Source organism: Clytia hemisphaerica, unplaced genomic scaffold, assembly GCF_902728285.1.
Source record: "Clytia hemisphaerica strain Z4C2 unplaced genomic scaffold, Clytia hemisphaerica genome assembly, whole genome shotgun sequence".
Taxonomy (NCBI): Eukaryota; Metazoa; Cnidaria; class Hydrozoa; order Leptothecata; family Clytiidae; genus Clytia; species Clytia hemisphaerica.
In genome coordinates, this window is record NW_027103698.1 from 55,555 (window position 1) to 66,635 (window position 11,081).

The 11,081-nt window shown below is 37.0% G+C and overlaps 1 long non-coding RNA gene across 1 annotated transcript; it reads left to right on the forward strand.

Moving 5' to 3' along the window:
• The first annotated feature begins 8,052 nt into the window (after positions 1-8,052).
• Positions 8,053-9,976, forward strand: LOC136803910 (uncharacterized). The gene is made up of 3 exons (XR_010846218.1): positions 8,053-8,079; positions 9,180-9,246; positions 9,921-9,976. It is a non-coding gene; the product is annotated as an uncharacterized lncRNA (long non-coding RNA).
• The last annotated feature ends 1,105 nt before the right edge of the window (positions 9,977-11,081 follow it).

Here is an 11,081-nt window from a genome sequence, read left to right on the forward strand (position 1 = left end):
TTTGTTGGATACACGGGGTATGTTTATGTTTAATTACCGTTGATATTCTTAGCTTTTATTTATTTATTTAGATTTTTTTCTTCTTTTGTTTCGACAAAATATGTAATTTAATTCCGCACAAAAAAATCATAATTCGAAAAATGACTATCAAGATTTATCTTACATAAATGATGGTACATACCTTACCGCAGAAAATAATGTCGGACGTCGTACAGAATTTTCGTCACCTCCAAAAATATTTGTCACTTTTTTTCCGGCATTTTTTGTCCGATAAGGTAGTGCATATATATGCTTTGTGAATTTCGATAAATCTTTTTTGTCTTCAATTGTATTGACATGCGTTCCGTGTAAATATTGGGTGTTTATAAATCCAGAAAAACGACAATTTATTTCATATTTTTAACTTATTTTACATAGTTATATAAAATTTAAACATTTTAAAACCGAAATAGACATTTTCTTTTGATCAACGCTTTGATTTGATTCGATTTTAACTTGAATAAGGATGTGTGATTGATTACTTTATGAGGATTAAATTTCGCGAAATTAAATTTAGATTATTTGCCCTTTTACCCGCGAAAATTGGTCTCGTGAAATTGCATGGGTTGGTCGATGCAAATTTTTTTCCCTAAGCGGCCCAAGACCTGAGAGACTTTGCAAATAAGAAATTGGTTCTCATACGAAAATCTTGTGTTTTTCGTAAACCATACGCATTATTCAGTGCAAAAGCAAATTGCTTAATTTCTCAAGCAAATTGCTTTATTTTCTCGTGGTTTCGGCCAAAAAAAGGTTTAGGAAATTTGTTGTGATGGATATTCAGGTCTTGAGCCGCTAATTACTCAAAAGGTTTCCCAGGTTTTGGGCCAATAATTCAGGTCTTGGGTCGATAAAGGGGGAAAAGATTTGTTCATCGATTGGGACCATTCAAAAAGTACGTATGCTCGAAAATCGCAAATTTATGACCCCTCTCCCCCCACACAAAGTTGAAATTCGTAAATCATAGACTATATAATGTATCTACTTAATCGAATTTACAACAATTTTAACATTCGATTTCTAAAAGACAGAAGCCGGTGCGAAGGCTGTTTTGTTATTGTAACAATTATCATTGCCACAAACCCCAGATATCGCAGTCTTAAGAGCGTATCGCAACATCTAAATAATTACGAGCGTACGTACGTCTGTTCATCAACCCCCTCCCCCTGTACGCTTTTGTGAGAACCCCCTCCCCCCTATGAGCGTACGTACTTTTTAAAAGGTCCCATTCGCGAAATTAAATCCAAACGAATTGTTTGAAACTACCATTTTAGCAAAAATGAATTATCAAAACCATGCAGTTTAGGTAGAATAAGTCCATTTTTAGGGACATTCGCGAAATTAAATCCACCCGAAATAACTCGCGAAATTGAATCCTATTAAACGTATACAGTGTAACTTGTTTTATTTCTAAATTTAAATTTTAACATACATAGCACTGAAGATAGGCTGCACGCATCCCCTTTTTTTTAATTTGTTATAGGGGATGCGTAACAGCTCCAATTTTCAAATCCCATTTTACGCCATCTTTGTTGTTTTGAGTGGTATATTTTGCAGAACACGCCGAGTTTTTTTGTTGTTATTTTTTTGAGTTGAGCTCCATGGCAGTTGCTGACTCGCCAAGCGGGTATATTATTCTTGTAACTCGCCTCAGGTTGACCTAAAAACAGGTCAACCTCGGGACGAGCAAATTGGAGGCGATTCGCATCCCTTATACCAATATAAAAAAGGGATGTTTGCAGCCTACACTGGAAGATGGTTTTTAACCGGTTTTAATGGTTTTTGGATCCGCTTATTTTGCGAATGATGAATTTCATAGAAAAAACCCCACATCGGCTCTTATCAAAAAACTGGTAAACCACACATAACAAGTTTTGAAAGGTGCAAATTTGGGTGGAAACTGTGACGGGGCGTGAAAATGATATCGTGTCTTTGAAAAGAGGCGAGTTAAATATTGCCCACACTCTATTTACCCTCTCTGCTTCTTGTTTCTGAAAATATAGCCAGCGAACATTTAATGGAAGATTCAAAACGTTTGTATTAAAAGATTTTATCATGGCTCGCGCTCCTTTCTTGGGGATGTTAGGAATAGGCTTTTGCTTTTGGCAATAATGGAAATAACACAGATTATGAGGTTTATCTTTGCATTCTTCAAAAACTATTACTCTAATGTAAAGAATTCGAGAATTGCTTACGATTAGCATAGTTTTTTTTAAATTATACTACCGCGGGTTATTCCGATTTTAAGACTTCCCCCCCCGTTTCGACTTATTTCCCCCATTTGTGAGTACACGAAAAAAACGCTAGCTATTCATTCCTGGACAGTACGGCACATTCTGATGACCTGTTCTCTTTTAAAAATTTCATAAAAAGAAAAGATTGGAGGTTTTGCTCAGATCAGCTATAGAAGATATTTTGTTAGCCAAATATCTCAAATCATTTGATTCTCCTTTGAATATTTTCAAAATTTAAATTAAACGGTTTCACTTGATAAGGCAGTGCTTAGAAAATCACTAAAATAGAATACTGTATATAACTGTAAATTGAGATTTTATTTCTTTTTGGTCATGTATGAACTTTTAATGAACGAAAATACAAGATACTTGATTCAGTTACGCCTAGATTCAGCAAAAAAATAAATAAATAAAATCCCTTCATTTTTGACGTGAACCGTTTACAAAATAAAACGTGTTTTTTGAACTGGGAGCACTTCTGCGTTCTCAAATTTCTAAGATCTAGTTGATAAAAATAAAAACTTGCACAAGATTCATTAAGATTATTAGCGACAATTTTATTAATCTATTTCATCTGGTGTAAGAAGAAAATATATATTTTAAAAAGGTATTTTTAATCTGCGTCAATCAAATCCACTAAATTACGATAAAGAGTTTTTGCTTGGCTTATTCCCATGGGTAGCTGGTATTGATGTTCTCTCATTTTCAGGGAAGCTAGTTTTGCAAAAGATTCTGTGCAACAAAACACTTCGGGTTCTTTTTGATAAGTCTGTGCAAGTTGAAACTTGTTCTCAGGAACACGTAAATCGTACTTAGGCTCATTCATAAACAAAATATCTGGCCTTCCAGATGGAGATTCTGAATTTCGAACAGGACGGATTCTGTGTGCATTCCATTCATTCTTCATATCGTCAAGTTCATTTGTAAGTACGGGATAAAAACAAAACTTTAAACACTCAACGTGGATAGGGTTGGTATTATCGTACCTTCCACAGTCACGCATATCTTTGAACAAACTCATCCACTTTTGCAAGCACGATTTACGGAGAAACGACCACCATGCTTCGATTCTTTGATTCGCGGTTGATTTACCATACAGGAAAGAACTTTCGTCACCTCCATGAAAAAAACGCTGAATCCCAGCTACTATTCCATTTTCAGTACCTCTGTCAGCTCTTATTCTCCTTGCTGTTTTGTAATTTAAACTTTTAACAGTTTGAAGAAAGTAAAATGCAATTAATTTAGGATTTTTATTCGAACATGAAACATTCAACCAGAGTATTTTTCTACTGTAGCCATCAATCAATCCATGTATTCCGAATCCAAAGGGAAGAAGTTTATCATTACCATCAAGATGCCATAGATAATAAGGTCCATTGTTGATATATTGTCTTCTCTTCAATCGATTTCGTTTTCTATTATTGACACCAACTGGGTCTATTTCTTTCATAGTCAATCGGACAGTCTCTCTATCAACTTGAATGCCCTTTCTAATCAAACGTTGGTGAACCTTACGATACCCAAAACAGCCATTACTCTCTGTGATCTCATGGTATACCTCTTGCACGATTTGTCGATTGTCAATATTCAACTTTTTTCTTCTCAGATTGCTCCTTTGTAAAATGCGTTCTAGTGTTCTCAACTTAACATCCAACCCATGGTTTTCTTTTAAAAGGAGTATTATCTCTTTATATTCATAGCCATTCCTAAAGTATTCTTTTATCAAACCCTCTCTGCTCTGTACGTCCATTTTGGTTGTATCTCAATTTCTATCTGCGTGTTTTTTGAAACATGTAAACAAAACGATCCGATCAGGTGTATGTTGGAGCAATTTGATTGGCTCTTTCAACGTCCACGTGACTATAAAAAAACTGACAATTAGAAACATTTGCTAAGTCGGAAATTGTCAAGATAACATTAGCTAAGTTAGAAATTGTTGAGATAACTGGAGCTAAGTCGGAAATTGTCACGATAACATTTGCTAAGTTGGAAATTGTCACGATAACAATTGCTAAGTAGGAAATTGTTGAGATAACTGGTGCTAAGTAGGAAATTGTTGAGATAACTGGAGCTAAGTCGGAAATTGTTGAGATAACGTAGGCTAAGTCGGAAATTGTTGAGATAACTGGAGCTAAGTCGGAAATTGTCACGATAACGTTTGCTAAGTCGGAAATTGTTGAGATAACTGGAGCTAAGTCGGAAATTGTCACGATAACAATTGCTAAGTATGGAAATTGTTGAGATAACTGGAGCTAAGTCGGAAATTGTCTGGAGCTAAGTCGGAAATTGTTGATAACGCTAAGTCGAAATTGTTGAGATAACTGGCTAGTAAGGAAATTGTCACGATAACTGCTAAGTCGGAAATTGTTGAATAACGTTTGCTAAGTCGGAAATTGTTGAGATAACTAAGAAAAAAAAATTGGATGAATGTTGGAGCTAAGTCGGAAATTGTCACGATAACATTAGCTAAGTTAGAAATTGTTGAGATAACGTTTGCTAAGTCGGAAATTGTTGAGATAACATTTGCTAAGTCGGAAATTGTCGAGATAACTAGAGCTAAGTTGGAATTTGTTACGAAAACATTCGCTAAGTTGGAATTTGTCGCGATAACGCGAATTATCTCAGAAATTTCTCAGTTAGGACCTGCTTATCTTGACAAAAAAAATTGTTGACTTTTTTTTTCGAAAAAAAAGTGACACACTTTCAAATGGCGGGTAGAAGCCACCGTAATTTTCTACTGTCAATTCATATCCATTTATATTTCCTACATCACATTGAGTATAAATATAATTCTTGATTAAAGTGACTTTAGAACCATTGTATTTTATAATGTGATCAAAATTTTTATTAAAAAGTGTCAATTCCAATGATAAAATGACAAAAGAAAGTGTCATTATTTTTCTAGCTCTATAAGCTATCTCTACGAATTTTTTGAGGCTAAGATGACTGTCAACTTATATCCTTTTATACAATAAGCATCGCTTGCAGTATGATCAATATTTTTGGGTTTGTTAAAATAAATATGATAAAATCATGACTAAATTTTTTTTTGTCTCAAGCTCATCTCAAAAGGAACTTTATCCATGTTTTTTTATTCTACACCTGTCCTGTTTCTGCCAGTTCTTAAAGTTAGAAAATTTCGAAGGTTGTCGTGGATCGGAGTAGCGCCCTTCGAGAGTCGTCGTCGGGAGGAATATCGTGGGAGCCTCTCTTTCATTTTATTCGTCCTCAATTTAATTCTAACTAATTAATCTGGTCGTTCAAATATTGGCGAGCCGTCCTTCAAGAGTCGTCGTTTGTTCGCCGTCCCTCGAGAGTCGCTGGGTTAAAAAGGGGGATGCTTCATTTTAGAGTATTTTGGTTGTGGGTTGTCCAAGCTAGTTTATCCCCGTTTTAGGCTAGCGGTTTGAATGAAGATTGCACGATATTTTGTTGGTCACAAAAGTTTCTTTGTTTGGTTTTCTCGGTTTCTTCAATACTGACAGGTTCTGTCTGCCCATTTTTGTCTTGTCTCGTAGTTTCTCAGATTCGAAAGAAAGGTGTGTGATAAACTAATATAACTTGTAAGTAAGAATTATCATTTAATTTAGCATCTGAAAAACACTCGCATCACTATTTTTCAGCCGACGACTCTTGAGGGTCGGTGAAGCAATTTTTTTTTTCCGAAAGCGATCCCAAAATTCCTTTTAGCACAAAATTTACCTATCCAAGACCTACCTATTTTGCCGCGCGGAAGCATTTAGCCATCCAAGACTTAATTTAGTAGCGATCAAAGACCTGTAATAGTCAGTCACATAGCCAGGCTCCGCCCGGAAAAGCACTTCAATCTCTTATAGATTTTAGGCCCAAAATGCGATGCCCAAAATGAGCAACTTCGGGTATTTAAAAAAAAAATCAGTCGATGACCTGAGATTCTACAAAGGTTAAACTGCCGAAAACAGGAAAAAACAGAGATTGAAGTGCTTTTCCGGGCGGAGCCTGGCTATGTGACTGACTATAAGACTTAGAAATCTATCAATCATATTTTAGCGGACCAACGACGACTCTCGATGGATGGAAGATCCACAATTATGTTCTAAAGACCAGATCTAATTAATAGATTAATTAAATTGAGGACGAATAAAATAAAAGAGGATCCCACGATGTCTCTCTCTCAACGACCTCCTGGTCCGACGGCGACTTTCGAAGGGCGCCGCCCCGACCCACGACAACCTTTAAAAGTCGGCGGCATGATTCACGGCGACTAGTTTGGACCGGCATTATAAGTCGAAAACCCCCCTTCATATATTTTAGTGATAACCAATCACGCCTTGTTTTAACAATCCATGATATGCACCATTGCAATGTCTTCAACGGAGCCAACAGCTGATTGGTTGAAAGTGACGTATTGACTGATTTTACGTCACTTAGAACCAATCAACTATTGGGTCCGTGATGTAATGTTAGAAGACATTGCAGTGGTGCAAATCATGAATAGACCGGCGACATAAAAGGACGACTTTCATTTCAAATTTCATCCATAGTGTAGTTTGATTCACTCCGAGAGCTTGGAAAATTAAACATTCCTTCACGCCCAGGACATTATACCCAGGGGGCGAGGGCACTGACCTTGAATGGGCCCTTGTCAGCAGTAGGTTCGTCTTGCAAAGAATTAATTCTGCCATTGTACCCTGTCAGAGACGAAAATTTTCAAAGAACCGACCCTATCAGAGTAAATTTTAACTTCGACGATTATAAGACCCTTGTCAGACAATTCGGACGTAAAATGGTGTCCTGAACGGGCGGAATGTCCCGTACCGTACTCGATTTTGCCTTAGTTGTAGCAGATTTTCCTAGTTTTTTTGGCTCCTGGAAAATTTGATGTGTTGTTTTGCATTTTTACTCCTGGATTTTTTTAACAGGGTGTCTGCTGGAAAATTTGATGTGTTTTATTTTCAAACGGTCTGGATTTTCTGAGCAGAGATTTTGTAAAAATGGTGTCTGTCCTCGTAATAAAATTCACTTCCTCCTGGATTTCCTTGTGTGTTCGCTAAGCAAAAGGTTCCTGGATATTCTCCTAAAATTTGCTCTCCTGGAAAAATACTACAGACTTTTGGAAAAAGTCCGCCGGTGGCTGCTCCTGAATATTGAAGTAGAAGACTTTCTTGATGCCAGTATTAGTTTCCTTTATCTTAATGATGATTATGAGGAGGAAGTGTGGTGGAAGGCTGAAGTAGTCGATATAGATGATAAAAGTCAAGACCCACAAAACCCTGACTTCTATATTTATTTTCTCGACGGCCATGATCCAAGTCACATTGAATATTTTTTGGAGCCTTTGCTTGAACATTATCATAATGGTGATATAAGGCTTCTTGATTGTCCTCAAGATCGTTGACGACATATTTCTGCATTTACTAGTGAATTGTTGGCCCAGCGCAAGCGAACGGGCCTTTCAAGAGCGCTGTGGTGTGTGTTTGTTACCATTTGTTTACTAGACGGGATTTCAAAATATACTTCGCACATTTTAAAGGCTAGCTAGTTAAAATCTTCGCTTAGCGGATAAAAACTAGTATTTTCGTGCGCACCTTCGTACGTTCTATCTTTTTAACTTCTTGCTTCTGAAATTTGGTTGGGAGAAATTGAATTTTGATCTTTGTAAAGTATACTCAAACGTTGGTCAAAATCTCTCTACTGTACTATGATATTTTCATGTGAAGTTCTGTGTGGTTTAGCCACCTCACAAATCTTGGTTGTTGGAACTTTAAAAAAGAAAAGAAGAAGCTCTCAGGAAAAACCTAACATTTTGACAACTGTGACATTACAAAAGGTAAATTTAAAACTTAATTTTTACTTACTGGTAACTTTGTAAAAGTATAACTGCTTTGCTGTGGCAAGGAAACAATTTTTACCTAGATACACTGCCACCAAGTTTTCAGAGCATGTCATGGCTGCCCCCAAGGAAAAATTATAACATAAAATCTGCCCCTAAAATCTGTGAACCCACTCAAAAAAGCTTAAAAAGCCCGAAAAATTGACAAAATAGGCCAATTTTCAGTGATGTTGCCCTTGAGACTTTAAAATTATCAAACCCAGGGGATGTCAATCGAAGTGACCGAAGTCGATCATAAGATGCTTTGTTCCAGACGGTACTAATCGAAGGACCCTCCCGGCGCTCCGGAAACATCCGGTGCAAAAAGTGCCGTTTTTTTCGTGCACCGGAACGTTCCGGTGCTTCCGGTGGAAGAATTCTCCGGATCGAGCTGCACCGGAACGTTCACGGTGCTTGGTGCATGATTTCCGCGATATAAATCCGATAGCGCTCGCTGTGCTAATCATGTAAAAAGTAACTATACGCACACGCGAATAATCCAAACGATGTTCCCATGTGTGATGCGGTCGTGGCTTCTTCATAACCTCGAAAGTCACATCTTGACTTGTTTCGTATTTTCCAGTCTCTGATTTGATATTTTTCTGATGTTCTGGGACTTTGTGAGTTATTTTCTATGTTTTTCATCTTGTTGAATGCTTGTTGAATGACTTACCGAAAGATCGCCACCGGTGGGATTCGAACCCACTAAATGCAAAGTTCTGTTGATCAGAAACCCAAAGCCTTATCCACTGCGCCACGGATTCATGCCGGACTATAGTTTCTCACGGCTATTTATATTGTATAAACCACAGACCATATTATATTAAGCAGTCTAATCGACATCCGAATACGAAAGGTTGCTATGGCAGAATTGGGGTACAAATGAACGTGGGGGTTGGAAATTTAATAATTTTTCAAAAAGTATAGTCCCGTGGGGGTTGGAAAATTTTTGAAAAATTAATAAGCGGGGGGCCGTTTATTAGGCACCTGAGAGTACACAGGTTCATGGTTGATCGAGACAAAAGCTGGTGTTTATTGTTTCTCACTTATTTTTTCAGATTTGCAACCTATCAAACGTGGTACTTTCTACAAAGAAATCGATCCCTTCAACTATCTTGATTCCAGGTGAGTAGCAATGAGAAATACCTTACATCAGATGATCGGCCGCAGCGACACAAGCTGAGTTTTTTCTTTACAACTGTTTACCTTATACAAGTGTCCGTGCGGCAAACTTAAAAGTACATATGCGTTCGTTAGGTTTTGAATCGAGACCTGATGATGTATCTCCATTTTCTAGTTTGCCGTGCAGACACTTATATAGCTAACAGCCATACAGAAAAAAACTCAGCATGCGTCACTGCGGCCGATCAGCTGATGTAAGGTATTTTTCATTATGTAATTTCTGCTGGACTACATTATTATTCAACAGAACGTCCTTTTTGAAAAAATATCTATTTTGTGACTATGTTTTAATAATAGCAGAGTCTGTTTCCAATGCCCATAATAGTGACTTAAGATTTAATCAATCTTTTGCTCAAATACACAATACTATCAATTTTTTCGTGAAATACTGCCATACTGTTAGAAAAAAGCTTGGCCCTGGTACTAGCTCTTGGAGATCCCTTTTGAAATTTGGTATACCTTTGCATTATGTGATTATGTTAAAAGTCGCAAAGTTTCATGAGATTTAAAAAAAATTTAAGGGAATTATAAGCAAAAAACTGACAGGGTGGTGTAAACCCCCCCCCCCTCCGATATAAATACTAAATTTTTTCATTTATTACTCTTCTTTATTTTAGGATTCGACAACTAACGTGTTGGTATCACTAACGTTTCGGTATCATCTACGATTAAGCCCTCGTCGTGGATGTTTACCACCTATTCATTCAGCCAAAGCCATAGCCAAAGCCAAAGCCTTTTACTGTCTAATTTATTTAATTCATAATTTATTATAATTGTTTGAATATAAATTGAAATCTCTACGAAATTTCTGTTGCATTTTACATCCCTAATACACCGTTTAATAAGATGATATCTATCGAAGTTTATCCTCTAGCCCCGTCGGGGCGTTAAACTCGAAAGGGAAAAAACAATAGACTAGGGTCTACTCCTGTCAGAACTTTGCTTTTTGGTAATTTTGACCTGAATTCCTAAATTTCTGAAAAACTGCTCGAGGTTTACAGAGAGTTAATCCATTGATCAGTATACTATGATGTGAGATGAGAATAGAGCCATCCTAAGGAAGTCTAACTTTGGGTCAAAGAAAAAGGCTAAAGATTAGGAACATTTGAAGTTGGTCGAAATACCTAATGCCAAAAATGCTAAAAAAGTTTTAAATAATGGTCCGAAAACCGCCACTTTGTTGTTGACCTATGGTTAAGGAGTGTGAGATAACAAACAAAGTAAAACAGTAAAGTACACAGGTTCATTTATATATTGGAACTGTTCGCATTAATGTTCGTAAATTGACGTTTGAACGTAATCGCATAGTTGTTTGGACGTGATTGTAACATTTGATCTATTCGTTTGTGTGCTCGTTTGCATACGTCATATGATGTTGAACGTCTCGACAGCGGTACATGAATAAAAATATAAAAATTGTAAAAGTTGATGTCTAGAGGCCTTGTAGAGAACCCAAGCCCCACCCAAGCTGAGCATTTATCACACTGGCCCAGTCTTTTTCGCCCGTTGTACCGATAAAAAGCCCGTTCGATTAAAAGGGCGAGAAAAAGAAAAATAATTTTCGCTCCATCTTCGAATGCGCAAAAATACGCAAGACTTCTATACAGTCGTGAATTTTGTTATCGAAAAAGGCTCCGACAGACTACTCTAAGAGAAAAGTCTTATGTCCGAAATAAAAAAAACACCAACGAGTGCAAACAATTAGAGCACTTTATTCTTTGAAGTGCAAAATTAACAGCAATCTCTGATGCTGGGCCTTCATGCCGCCAGGCTGCTTG